At 46.5% G+C, this 14,737-nt stretch overlaps 1 pseudogene; it reads right to left on the bottom strand.

Moving 5' to 3' along the window:
- Nucleotides 1-14,737, bottom strand: part of LOC129525979 (tigger transposable element-derived protein 1-like) — a 40,434-nt pseudogene that overhangs the window by 11,830 nt on the left and 13,867 nt on the right.

The following is a 14,737-nucleotide window of genomic DNA, read 5'->3' as shown; positions in this document are numbered from 1 at the left end:
TTAAAGCGCACCTGTACTATGCTCAAACAGCAGGTAAGGCCGGGCACGGTGGCTCACGCCTATAATCCCAGCACTTTGGGAGGCCAAGGCGGGCGGATCACTTGAGGCCAGGAGTTCAAAACCAACCCGGCCAACATGGGGAAACCCTGTCTCCACTGAAAATCCAAAAATTAGCCGGGCATGGTGGTGGGCACCTGTAATCAAAAGTACTCCGGAGGCTGAGGCAGGAGAATTGCTTGAACCTGGGAGGCAGAGGTTGCAGTGAGCCGAGATCGCACCGCTGCACTCCAGCCTGGGCAACAGAGTGGGACCCTGTCTCAAAACAAACAAACAACAAAACAGCAGGTAAACCCCTTCTAGAGAGTACCTCTTATTCCTGGACCCTTTCTTCAAGAACTCTCATGATTGGGTCAGGCCTACTAAGATAATCTCCCTTGTGATTAACTTAGAGTCAACAGACTGAGGGCAGTAATTACACCAGAGAAATCTCCTAACCTTTGCTATATAACGTTCATAATCACAGAGTGGCGTCCCATCGCCTTTGCTGCAGCCTGTTGGCTGCATCTTACAGGTTCCACCCACACGCGAAGGGAGGGAGCGTACAAAGGTGTGGGCACCAATGGATGGAACCACAGAGGCCTTCTGAGCTGTCCGCCTAACAATCAGGTTTAACAGTATGAAAAGAAGACAATAGAAATCCGTGATTCTACCATTGAAGGAAACCACATTTTGATACATTTCTTTCTAGTCATTTTCTGAGCATATTTCTGTTTACATTATTACAACCATGCTGTATGTAACACTTGAATTGATTTTTCAGCTTTATTAAGCTATAATCATCAAAAATCATATAAAGTGAACAACTCGATGTTTTGATATATGTATACGTTGTGAAATGATCACCACACCAAGCTAATTAATATATCCACCACCTCATATAATTATCTTAAAAATTTTTTTGTGGTAGGAATCTGGATTTTTTTGGCCACTATCGTGTCATCAAAAAGTCATTATAAACATCATTATTAATAACTGGATAACATCAAGGGATACACAATGACTGATTGAAACAATTCCCTATTGTTGGACATCTGTGCTATTTCTAATTGATTGCCTGTTACCAAGATTGTGACAAACATCTTTGTAAGTAAAGGTTTTGCTGTCACATCATTTCTTTAGAATAGATTCTGTAATGGTAACTGTTTGTTTAAAGGATATGCCGATTTGTAAAGCTCTTGATACTACTCTTCAACTAACTGCTTTCCCCAGCAGAACCGATGGATTCTCCTCCTGCAGGGAATGGGCGTGCCGTTTTGCTGCAGCAGGAGATGGTTTGGACTGCATGGGTTTTGGTTGAGTAGAGATGATCAAGCATCCCTGAGCAGGCTCTCCAGCTCCCCACCAGACTGAGGCCCCTCATTGTCCCCCCAAACCCCCAAAACCAGGTAGGAGTAGCCCAGATTCTTTATCAGCCACCAGGACTTGAACAAAACCTTTACAGAGAAGTACAGTCTTTCCCCAGGCCAGAAAAAACAACAGATGCTGAGCTGGGCTAGGGCCTCCTCCAGGCACCTCAACATTTGAGAAAAGAAAGAGTGGGTTCCTACTATCAGGGGTTTACCTGCTGTTTGAGAATAGTACAAGTGCACTTCAAGACAAATAGGAACTTCAATAAATATGAAATTTAGAAAACCTGGCCAGGCATGGCAGCTCATGCCTGTAGAATCCCAGGACTTTGAGAGATTGAAGTGGGAGGATCGCTTGAGCCCAGGAGTTCAAGACCAGCCTGGGCAACATAGCAAAACCCCATCTCTACCAAAAAAATCTAAAAATTAGCTGAGTATGGTGGCACACACCTGTAGTCCCAGCTACTCAGGAGGCTGAGGCAGGAGGATTGCTTGAGCCCAGGAATTTGAGGCTGCAGTGAGCTATGATTGTGCCACGGCACTCCAGCCTAGGTGACAGAACATGACCCTGTCTCCAAAACAAAACAAAACAAAAAACAAAGAAAACCTGCGCCTGGATTCTGGGGAATTGCTACATTTTTCAGGGAAAACTCACCCACACATATCACTAGTTTATTTGAGGGCAACCTCCCTCTTCCCTCTTGAGGTTGGCATCATGGAGAAGAGAGATTTTCTGTCTCAGTACTGAGCATGCTGAGGACTTCCTTTCAGCTTCAGCTACACAGATGAGGGGCAAATGCAATGCCTGCCCAGCAACCACTGGTGAGCCTTCTGGGGGGTCCAAACTCCACTTCCATCTGACCATGATCTCAGCTCCTCATCCCAGCTCTGCCACTCGCTGCATGACCCACCCTGGGTAAGACACTTCTGCACTTTTCGTATCAGTTTCCTTCTCTATAAAAAGCAGGAAATGAAGGTCACTTCATTTTATCCCTGTCATTTTATGATATATTTGAAATCACTTTGCTACAATGTAATGTATGTATTGAGTGTTTAACGTTTATTTTATGGTGCATAAATATCATCCCAGTGGCATTCACAGAGACTGCGCCTCTGTGTTTAATCCACAAGCATTTCTTGGGTATGAGCAGAGCTGTTGCTGAGCTGAGATACAGAAATGATGCAGAGGAACATAATCTGAGGTGCTGGCTCTGCTGAGGGAGTCTCAGGGACTCTGGGACCTCTTGATCTGCCCTTGGGTGTTTTCCTCTTGAATTCCTGTTTCTGTCCTTACTACTGCCCTCGCCTGCTTCTCAGACTTCAGACTGATCTGTCACTGGCTCATCGATTACCTGAGCTGAGCATCAGTATATCCTGGGGAAAGTCAGGCTTCAGTGAAAGCAAAGCTCCAGAAGTGTTAGCAGGAAAGCTCAAGAACATAGGGGAGTGTGCTCACAAAAGACAGGGCATTCCTGAGGACACAAGGCAAAGGAGGGCATGAGCCTGGGATGGGATGGGCATATGAGAGTAAGAAAGCACGAGAACCAGGAGAGGTTCTGAGGGCATGGTGACATCTGCTGCTATCCCCAGGACACACAGCCCACAGAGCATCAGGAATGTGCCAGGAGCTACAGGCAGGGGTTTGGCATGGTGGTGAGCTAATATCTGCAGAATGCTGGGAATGGCATCCGGCACATAGTAGGTGCCATGTAAGTATTTGATACATAAATATGGATAGAGCATTAAGGTTTTTCCTGGCTGCCCTTTATCTTGGAAGGCAGCCTTGCTCCAAGCAAATCTCCAGTGCCTCAGACAAGCCACAGGAATCTCCCAGGATCTGCTTGCTGAAGGTTCAAAGGGCAGAGCTAATGACAGGGAAGAGGCTTTCTCTCCCGCACCTTCATCATCTCCACTCCACAGTCATCTCTTCTCCCTGCTTGCCCTCAGAGTGGGTTGTTATCTCCAAAGAATCCTTCATATGCCAAAGTCCAAGAACTGACCTGTAACTAGACTAGACTAAACTTCCTGAGACAGGGACCATGTCTGCCATGTCCATTTTTGCATTCCCCATAAAGCACCATATCTAGCACACAGTACGTGCTCATTAACCCTGTGAAATGAATATATGACCCAACCCTGAGGTAAGTTAGCCTGCAAGTATAACCTAATTAGGCACAATAATATCTGGGGAGAAGTCAGACCAATACCAACCACATAGATTAATTACAGAACAGTCTCAGTTGGGGCCCTGTTGAGAATCTGCTTACTGGTGCCCGTGCAGGAAAGGGTTAACGCAGCAGGTATGGGTTGCTCAAACCTTGCACATTCCAAAGAAAGGCCTGTCTTCAGGACTGGGCCCTTGACTGGCTCCTGGGAGGTGACCTTTGAGCCCTTGGAAGATCCTGCCTGGTTGACTTTTTTTCTATGCCCCAGGCCTTAGGCCACACTATCAGTCTGACCAGTTTGTGCTAATAAAGTGATTTATGGTGAATGTCTGGTTTTGTATGCCTAAGGCCCTGCCTGGGCTGTGCACCAACAGTTTGACCTCTCAGTAGCGTGGGGAACTAGAGACTGAGTGGCTAAAATAAGTCATGTGGGTACTGCCACCACATAAAACCCCTGGACAACAAAGCTCATCCCTGGTTGGTAATATTTTGCACGTGTTGTCACGCATAGTTTTTGGGGGAATTAACTGCATTCCCGTTAGGCCCACTGGAAGAGGACACCTAGAAGGTTCAGCCTGATTGCCTGATTTCTCCTGGACATCGCCACCTACTTTGTCCCTTTGCTGATGTTCATCTGTATCCTTTCCCTGTAATGAACCGTAACTGTGAGTATATCAGCTTTTCTGAGTCCTGTGAGTCCCGCCAGTAAGTCATTGAATCTGAGGGGGGTCTCAGGGCACAGATAATGCAGTGTCTGTTATCAAAGCAGTTTAGAAGTGGATAATTTGTAATGATCTTTGTCTTCAGTTACTCTGATGCCTCTCCACACAATTACTTCATTCATTCATGCAACACGTTTTTAAACACCAACCATGTGTGGACACTGCATTCCAGGCACTGGGACATAGCAGTCAGCCAGACAAAGATCCCTGCCCTCATGGAGCTCATGTTCTAATGGGGGAAGGTGAGAGACTAAGCGATACACATAATGAAAAAGGTGATAATGCTATGGTAGGAAGAAGTAGAATAGGTACAGGGGATCAGGAGCACTGGGGCGGGGGTGGGGCTCCTTGAGAAGGTGAGATGTGGCCTGACAAAGGTGAAAGTGTGCCATCGGGGTTCCTGAAAGTTCTCTGGAGGACTCATTTGCCCCTTGAGTGCTTGGGCCATGGCTCTCATTCTTTAATGAGCACCAGAATTACTTAGGAAGTTTGTGAAAGAGGCTGATTTCCAGACCCCTTTTGTGTGTGTGGGGTGGGATGGGGGCTGGCGGGGAAGTTAAGATTATAAAACGCACTTGCCATGAGCCTGATGCTGGAGGTCCAGGAACTGCGCTTAGAGACCCACTCCATCAGGCAGGCCTGGACAAGGAATGAGAAACAGCCCTTGCTCTCGGAGAGCTCCCACTTGAGTGGTAACAGAAGGGAGAGCTGGGTAAAACATAGTGCCTGTCAGAGCATCTCTCTGCCATTAATGCATCCACGGGGAACGTCAATGCCTGAACTGACAATTAGCTGAGGGTGGAGAACTCTGAAGGGATGCATTTTGAGGAGCTGGGGTAGAAGGGATTAGGGGACAGAGGTGAGGACTCCTGCAATAAAAATACAGGTTCCCCAGAGCAAGACCAGAGGTGCTGAGAGACCAGAAATGATCTCTTCTGAAAAGACAAGAGGGCTTGGAATCTTCCTGGGTTTCCCCAGTGGTAGTTCTGTCTGCAAGACAAAGTCTTTGGTCATGGGGAGACTGGATAAATAGAAGGGGCCTTGGAGAGAGTAGCAAAGGCGGTCGGAGCCGCACCCAGCTATCCTCAGATCCCCTTTCCAGCTGTGTATGTTCACTGTCGATGGCTCATATCAACACCTGTCTTCAGACGATAAAGCACGGGCTCCTGGGGCAAAGTCACCCAGATGCACCAAGAACTGGAAGGGGCTGCCAGTTGACGTCCCCCTGGGGCAGCCGTGGTCAGCCATTGATGGCTGCAGCAGTACAAAGCCCTGTTCCTTTGCCCTGAGGGAGGGCAAACTCTGTGCTGCAAGGCACGCCCCTGGAGCTCCCTCAGGCATCAGGCTGAGGCTGGGACTTCACCCCAAATCAGACACTTGCCTGGCATTTACTCTTTCCCTATTCTACTGTCCCCACTTCCTTATAATATTTTCTTGGGAATATTTCCTTAGTAAACCACTTGAGCATGAATTATTGTCTCATCTGACCTTAGACAGAGAAATACTTTAAGCACCAAAGCAACCCATACCTCGGCTCCCAGTTCCTTAGGGAGAGTGGGGAATAAACTCCCATGGCAACCCAGAAAGGCAGTCCTCTCCCCTTCCCCAGGCTGGACTGCCCAAACCTGCCCGGCCTGACTGCTCTAGAAAGGGCACCTTAGTGTCCATGGAGAGGTGGCACCAGGGCAGGTGGCACCAGGTTTCAGTTACCGCCCCTTCTTAGTAAACCCAGAAAGCCGTCTAGACAGTTCTGGGCATGCAAAGCCCCACTCTAGACTGGGCTGAAGAATCGGACTCTCCTTCCCGTCTTTGCTATGCCTGCCCTCTGCTGGAGGAACTCATGAACAGCAGCCGGTTAGAAGGGAAGGAGTGAGCCAGAAGCACCAGGGCTCCAAACCCCACCCATCCTTTAGGGTCCAACTCAAATGTCGTTTCCTCCAGGTAACCTCATCTGATTCCCGCAGCTGAAAGCAAGCTCTCTGCTGTAAGCCCCCACGCCCTTCCTCTACGCGTCCCTAATGGTGCCGTCTACCTTATGTCCTGGTTATGCATTACATGTTACCTCCTCAGCTCATTTGTGAGCTCCCAAGGGAAGAGGATATTTTTTGTTGCTGGAATTTACTCCCAAAGGATTTTGCACCTCCCTAGAAATATCTCCCACAACTAAGCCCTAAATTCAGATCATTAAAGAGAGCCTTTTGAATTCAAGTGTTGTATCTCTAAAAAGGCCCAATTAAAATGTAACTATGAAAAGACATAAACAAGTTGCCTGGACTGTGAGTCATTAAACATTTAGGGCATTAGCACATTAATAGAGCTCAGAGTGCCGAGAGCCGAGGTGTTATCAGAAGTGTTTTGGGTGCCAAAGAAAGATGAGAAAAGGAAGAAGGGTAAAGAATAAAAGAGGAAAAAGTTGAGCATGAGGAACTTCTGAAGAGAGTTGACTGGATAAAGCTGGGGAGGGGTTGGGGGGGTTGGAGGGAGGCAGGAGGGTAATAAAGTCCCATTTACCCTGGGGTAGAGATTCCAGAAGAACAGGTGGGGGACACATATCAATAGGGCCATTTTATCTTGTGGATCCAAAAAGAAGTTACTGGGTCCAAATGCCAAAAAAAAAAAAAAAAAAAAAAGCCCAGTAAAACAAAATTTATAAATGCTTAATTAGATATCAGTAAAATGTAACATTGTCAACTTCATTAATTGTTAAATTTAGTATTTATAAATATTTATTCCATTTGAAAAGAATTTTGTGGGTTAGATTTTTTTCACTTCTTAAGAATTCCTGGGTAGAGATGGTGACTCCTGAGTAATCGTAGCCAATAGTAAATTAAATATTACTCATCGCCAAATAATTTCCAAAGCAAAATTATAAAATTCCTTTCAAACTCACAGGGCAGGGTCAGGCACGGTGGATAATCCCAGCACACTTTTGGGAGGCCAGGGCGTAGTGGGTCACTTGAGCTCGGGAGTTCAATCAAGACCAGCCTGGGCAACATGGCGGGACCTTCTCTACTCAGCCTCCTGAGTAGCTGTAGTCCCATCTACTCAGGAGGCTGAGGTGGGAGGATCGCTTGAGCCCAGGAGGTAGAGGCTGCAGTGAGCCGTGTTGGTGCCACTGCACTCCAGCCTGGGTGACAGAGCAAGACCCTATCTCAAAAAAAAAAAAAAATTACAGGGCAAATTATATTTAACATAGGATATGAGTGTGTTTTAATATATTTGCTATAATAAAACTAGGAGTCTCTGGGGCTTACAAAGTTCTTAAAATGGCCTTTAATATCAAAGATCAATTTCCTCCATCTACTTCACAACAGTTTCACCCTAGATGATATCAGAGTCCTCACCTTTCATAAGCAGACAAAGCACCCAAACTGCTTTCTTTTCTTCAACACAATTTGAATTTACCTTCTTGTCCACCTGCATGGGCAAATTAGTTGGTGATTAAATGCTTAGAATAGCTAACTATAAAGTTTTTCTGCTTTCAAGGAACTTTCCAGAGGGAAACAATGTTATCATTTCTTCTGTATATTTTCTGTGCATTTTATGTATTTCCAATCAAAAACTAAATACATATTCTCCACCTTCTCCTTTTAAACAAACATTAATATTCTGTGTATGTTGCTCACATTGCTATATTCCTCTTTTTTTCTACTTAACAATTGAATCCCCCTTGTAGGGCCCATAATTATTAGGAAATTAACAGTAACTCTCCCTCCACAATGGTCCAAAGGGGGAGAAAAGTACAGCCTTTAAGAGGTAGGAGCAATTTGTATCCAGAAAACACTGAGCTACAGAATGTAGTCAAAGAGATCCCCTAAGTCATTTTATGCAGAAATAATTTAGACACTGGCAGAGCATGTCAAAGTCAGGGATATGGACTGGGTGAGCTTGTAGAAACCTGATGGCCAAGAGTGACAATTCTTCAGTGCAACAGAAATGGTGCTGGGGAAAACCAGAGCCTTGTCTTTCTCCTCCCCTTCCTCCTCTTCCTCTTCCTCCTCTCCCACTTTTCTTTCCTCGCTTACTCTTGCTGGAAAAAAAAAAAGGTTGCCAAGAAGGCTGCAGGAATAGCCAAACGCAAGCAAAGAGAGGCTGATAATTCCATAAAAGCTGCACACACACTGGTGGGGGTGGGGGGATGGTGCAGGCAGCAGAGAACAGAGCTGTCATGCAAGCAGCCAGGGAAGCCAGGGCTGTCCATCCTTAGGAGGGAAAAGGAAGTCCCAGGTTTAGTCAAGTCATGTTTTCTTGACTTGTATTTAGAAACTTGGAGAATTCTACAATGAAGTGATATTTATTTCGTGGCTGCTGTGCACCAGGCGGTAGGACACAGCAGGGAGCCAAACAGATAACAGTCCTGGTTTCATGCCGCTGACTTTCTAGACAGGGAAAAGCCAGTAAGCGAACACATGGCACATGTATGTGACATAAGAGCAGGCTGTGATCAGTGCCACAAAGACACAGAAAGAGGGTAAGGGGACGGAGAATGATGGGGTTATATGTGAGGTGTGTGCCTTTAGCCAGGGTAGGCAGGGGAGGCCTTTCGGAAGGGGTGGTGTCTGGGCGGAGACACGAATAAGGATTCCATCTCTGGGTAAAGTGGGTCCCAGCACGGAAGCCCTGGGTCTTGGCAGTGTGCGGGGACTTGGTGGAGATGAGGCCACGTGGGGCAGAGTCCCAGGGAGAGGCTCATCCACAGCTGAGACCAGCACTAAAACAAATGAAACGGAATAGAGTAGAAAAGAAACATCATAGTGCACCGGGAGTAATACAGTGGGGATTGTCTGGGGACATTTCTGTTGCAGATATATACATGTGTATGTAGTAGGTTATAACTGAAAGAGTCTTTTCCAGTCAGAAGAGTGTCAAAGCCCCTGAAACGAAGATACAGAATCTGGACGCGGATTATCTTCATGCATATATATCAGTATATATACATATGTATAGTAGTAAACTTTTTATTTTGGAATAATTTTAAATTTACAGAACAGTTGTAAAGATAATATAAGGGTTCCTCTATTTCCCCTCACCCTGTTTTCTCTAAAGCTAACATCTTTCAGTGCCCTGCTACATTTGTTAAAACTGAGAAAACAGCATTGGTACATGACTCAATTGAACTCTAGACTTAACTTTTTTTTTGAGGAGTCTCGCTCTGTTGCCCAGGCTGGAGTGCAGTGGCACGATCTCGGCTCACTGCAATCTCTGCCTCCCAGGTTCAAGTGATTCTCTTGTCTCAGCCTCCCACGTAGCTGGGACTACAGGCACGTGCCACCATGCCCGGCTAAGTTTTGTATTTTTAGCAGAGATGGGGTTTCACCATGTTGGCCATGCTGATCTCGAATTCCTGATCTCAGGTGATCCACCCGCCTCAGCCTCCCAAGGTGCTGGCATTACAGGTGTGAGCCACCACGCCTGGCCTTAATTTGGATTTTGGTAGTTTTTATGGTTTTTAGTACCAGGATCCAATCCAGGGTCCGGCTTTGCATTTAGTCATCATGTCTCCTTAGCCGCCACATCTGGTCTGCGATAATTTCTGTCTTTCCACGTTTTTCATGACCTTGGCAATTTTCAGAAGTATTGGTGAGATATTTTGAAGACTCTCTCAATTTCGGTTTTTCTGGTGTTTTGCTCACTATTAGAACGGGTCTATGGGTTTTTGGGAGGAATACAACAGAGGCGAAGGGCCCTCCTCATCACACCATATCGGAGGGTATGATATTAACATCACTTATCACTGATGAAGTTAACCCGAACTGATTGGTTTAGGCGGCGTTTGCCAAGTGTCTCCACCATAAAGTTACTGTTTTTTTCCTTTCATTACTATACTCTTGGAATGTGAGTAAGTCCAGCTCACACTCAAGGGTGGGGGGCAAGAATTAACCTCCACTTCCTAAGATGAATTTATCTACTTATATTATTTGGAATTCTTCCGTAAGGATGATCTGTTTCTTGTGCCCATCTATGCATTGAATCATTAATTTACACCTATATGGACTTATGTATATTCCGTACTTTGTGTTGTAATCCAGTACTACACTACTTATTTTGTTCCTCAACATTATCCCAGCGGTGACCACTGGGAGCTCTTTCAAGTTGGTTCCTGTGTCTCTGGAGATCCTTTCATTTTCTGAGCACTTCCTTGCTCTCCGACACTACAAGTTGCTATATATTTATTATATTATATTTATTATAATATAATATATATTTAAATATATATAATATAATATATATTTAAATATATATAATATATATTTAAATATATATTATATTATATATATTTAAATATAAATATTTAAAATATATTTAATAAAATATAATAATTTAATATAATTTAATATAAAATATTTTAATAAAATAATATATATTTTAATATAACGACTGCCCTGCAGTCATCACTTTGTTGGGATTTTTCCTGGCAAAATTTTACATATTTATGCTATTACCTTGGGCATGAGCTGAAGGGGTGAAGTGAGGAGGTAGAGACTACTTGTCCCCCAACCTTCTAAAATTGCAGTTTTAGCTAGGTATGAAGTCACCCAGGTAAACTTACATTTGCTAGCCTATTTGCAGCTAGGTGTGTCTCTTAACAACTCTCACCAGCAGTGCGTAGATGGATGTGGTGAGCCACTCCCAAGTTTTTGCTCTTAAAAAGACTGAGCATGAAGCTGGGCGCTGTGGCTCATGCCTGCCTGTAATCCCAGCACTTTGGGAGACTGAGGCAGGCGGATCACGACGTCAGGAGACCGAGACCAGCCTGGCCAATATGGTGAAACCCCGCCTCTACTAAAAATACAAAAATTAGCCAGGTGTGGTGGCATGTGCCTGTAGTCCCAGCTAGTCGGGAGGCTGAGGCAGGAGAATCACTTGAACCCGGGCGGCGGAGGTTGCAGTGACCAAAGATGGCACCACTGCAACTCCAGCCTGGGCGACAGAGTGAGACTCCGTCTCAAAACAAACAAACAAAAGAAAAACGACTGAGCATGAGCGAGCTCCCCAGGTGCCGCTCCTCCTCCCTGCTGGCCGACAGATGGTGAAATCCACAGCAGTCCTTTTCTAATCAGCTGCAGCAGCACAGACCTGCACCCCTTGTTGGGTAGTGCTTCCCGGCAGCTGAACTGAGGGAGTCCCACAATCTGTTCTCTGGCCCTAGGAGTCTTGACAACGCCGCACAGGCAGGACAAACAGGCAGACAAGGCAATCAGAGAGTGGACATCACCATCAAGACAGCCCACGCTTGGGTGGCCTGCTAAAAGCAGGTCTAGGGAAACTGCTTAGGGAGAGATAAGCGGCCTGGGCACCAGTAGGCTCTGAGCCCTCCAGCCACAGCCCACCTTGCCACTCTCTCCAGAGGTGGCTGGGCAGAGGTGGTGAGGCTCAGAGGCTTGGCTCAGGCAGCCAGATCGAGGTCTGAGACCCAGCTCCTCACTGTCAGTGGGCGGTAAGTTGCCTTGGTTAGGGGGACAGGATTCCGATTTCACTTTTCTTCCACCTCTTCGCTACTCCCTTTTAAATATGACCAACGCTAAATGATCAGAAACTGTGAAATGTTTGAGGAATAAAAAGAACTCAATGATATTCGGAATCCCTGGGTAAGGATCAAGGGAAACTAACGTTCATTGAGTTTCTACTATATGCCAACAGTGTGTCACACAGACTATATGATTTTATCTCTATATTTTATCTCTCACTGTTAAGTGGGAGAAGGTGGTCAGAGAGATTAGGTAACTTTCCCAAGTTGCACAGCAGACAATTGGCAGAACTGGGATTAGACTCAAGGCCGCCTGTCCCCAGCTCCTGCTCTTACCTCGTCATCGCTGGACCTCCCTGGACGCGCGGGGGCCTGCTGTACGTTTAGTATTTGTTACTTGGCTCTGTTCTTTCTGGAAGAGTTATTTGTTGGAACTCAGCTTAGGAGGCCCATCATTCAGTCGCCTTGGCTCCCTTTTCTTCTGGGCAGTTGTGGTGGACACTGCTCTTCTCTGACACTGAAACTTCGTGGGTGTCATGCGTTCCATCCTGCAGCCCTGGGTTTGTCTGGGTCATCCCCTATCATCCCTGATGGAAGAGCTATCAGCAGCGTCCCTGAACAGAAGCCACAGAGTCACTGCCTGGTGGTGTGGAACAAATTCGGGGGCTTCTATGAAAACAGGTGGAATGCTTGTGTTTTTTCTCTTGCCCAGTGATGGCTGCTAACATCATCTGAATGGCCTGGTGCTTGATGCATGAGCTTCTGAGTCAGACAGCCTGGGTTTGCCTCCAACGCTTGCTACTATTAAGGCTATCTGTTGCTCTGTAACAAACTACCTGGAGACATGGCGGCAAGTGTTTTATTATAGCACGTGAATTTGTGGGTTGGGAATTCAGACAGGGCTGGCATGTCCATCTGGCATCACCTGAGGTCACTTGATATTCAGCAGTGACACCAAGCAATTGAGCTGGTCTGAAGGGCCCAAGATGGTTTCACTCACATATCTGGTGTGTTGCTGGGTGAGCTGGAGGACTGCACTCAGTGGGGCCGGTGTCTCCTTCCATGTGGCCTCAGGACCTCCCCACATGGTCTGTCAGCACGGGAGTCGGACTTCTTACACGGCCGTTGGTGCTCCAAGAGACCAGGCTGCCAGGCCTTCTAAAGGCTAAGTGGGGAACTCACGGAGCACCCTCTCTGCTGTTCTGTATTATAGGCCAGAGCAGTGAGAGGTCTGCCCAGATTCAAGAGGAGGGAAGACAGACCTCCCCTTCTGTGGCAGAAGTACCATATCAAATAGCTTCTGGCCATGTTTCTTCCATCAGTGCAGCTCACAAGTCTGTGTCCTTGGGTACATTTCTTTCTTTCTTTCTTTTTTTTTTTTTTTGAGACAGAGTTTCGCTCTTATTGCCCAGGCTGGAGGGCAGTGGCACCATCTTGGTTCACTGCAACCTCCACCTTCTCCTGCCTGGTTCAAGCAATTCTCCTGCCTCAGCCTCCTGAGTAGCTGGGATTACAGATGCCCGCCACCACGCCTAGCTAATTTTTTGTATTTTTAGTAGAGACGGGGTTTCATCGTGTTGACCAGGCTGGTCTCGAACCCCTGACCTCAGGTGATCCTCCCACCTCGGCCTCCGAAAGTGCTGGGATTACAGGCGTGAGCCACTGCGCTGGGCCGGATACATTTCTTAACTTCTCTAAGCCTCAGTTTCTTCATCTGTAACAATGGTGATAATAACACAAATGGCATAGAATTGTTGCTATGAGAATTACATTAGAGAGCTTGTGTAAAGCACTCAGGACGTTGCCATGCATATATTATGTGCTCCATCAATAGTAGCTGTTACAGTGCAAGGCTCAGTCCACAGGCTGTGGAGTCAGACTGCCTGGGATTCAGTTCTGCCACTTGGCAACCGTGTGACCCTGAGAAAGTTACCGAATTTCTCTTTGCTTCCATTTTCTCTCTGTACCTGCCTCATAGGACTGTGTTGTTAGGATTAAGTGAGATAATATGTGTAAAGCAATGGCACATAGAAAACACCCACATGGGCCGGGCGAGGTGGCTCATGCCTGTAATCCTAGCACTTTGCGGGGCTGAGGTGGGCAGATCGCTTCAGGTCGGGAGTTCGAGACCAGCCTGACCAACATGGAGAAACCCTGTCTCTACTAAAAATACAAAAAATTACCTGGGCGTGGTGGCACATGCCTATAATTCCAGCTACTTGGGAGGCTGAGGCAGGAGAATTGCTTGAACCCGGGAGGCAGAGTTTGCGGTAAGCTGAGATCACGCCATTGCACTCCAGCCTGGGTGACAGAGCGAAACTCCATCTCAAAAAAAGAAAAGAAAAGAAAAAAGAAAACACCCACATGCTGTTTGGGTGGTGGAGTGTGTTCCCAAATCAGGGGAAACAGATCTTTCTCACCTTGGACTTCAGCAAGATGTGTTTCTAGGCTAATACTCTAGAAACTTTTTTTTTGAGACTGGGTCTCACTCTGTCACCCAGGCTGGAGTGCAGTGGTGCGATCTCACCTCACTGCAACCTCTATCTCCTGGGTTCAAGCGATTCTCCTGTCTCAGCCTCCCGAGTAGCTGAGATTACAGGAGGCTGCCACTGCGCCTGGCCAGTTTTTGTATTTTTAGTAGAGACAGGGTTTCACCATGTTGGCCAGGCTGGTCTCGAACTCCTGACCTCAGATGATCTGCCTGCCTCGGCCTCCCAAAGTGCTGGGGTTACAGGTGTGAGCCACTGTACCCTGCCTACCCTGGGCACTATTAAGGAAAGCTAGAGAAAAGTGGAGGTGCCACACGACACCGAATCTACCAGTGACCTTTCTGGTCATAACTTTCAGTCAGGTACCAGTGGAATAGGATGGATGCTGCCTTGCAGAGAAGCTGATGATTCCACCATAAACCAGTGCAAAGAAACATGCTCCACCTTACAACAGGGTAAGGCAAGTTCCTCCTGAAAAAGCTAAGAA

Source organism: Gorilla gorilla, chromosome 10 (genome assembly GCF_029281585.2).
Source record: "Gorilla gorilla gorilla isolate KB3781 chromosome 10, NHGRI_mGorGor1-v2.1_pri, whole genome shotgun sequence".
In the NCBI taxonomy this organism is placed as follows: domain Eukaryota; kingdom Metazoa; phylum Chordata; class Mammalia; order Primates; family Hominidae; genus Gorilla; species Gorilla gorilla.
The sequence above is the reverse complement of the archived record's forward strand: the minus strand, read 5'-3'. Positions and strand labels throughout refer to the sequence as shown.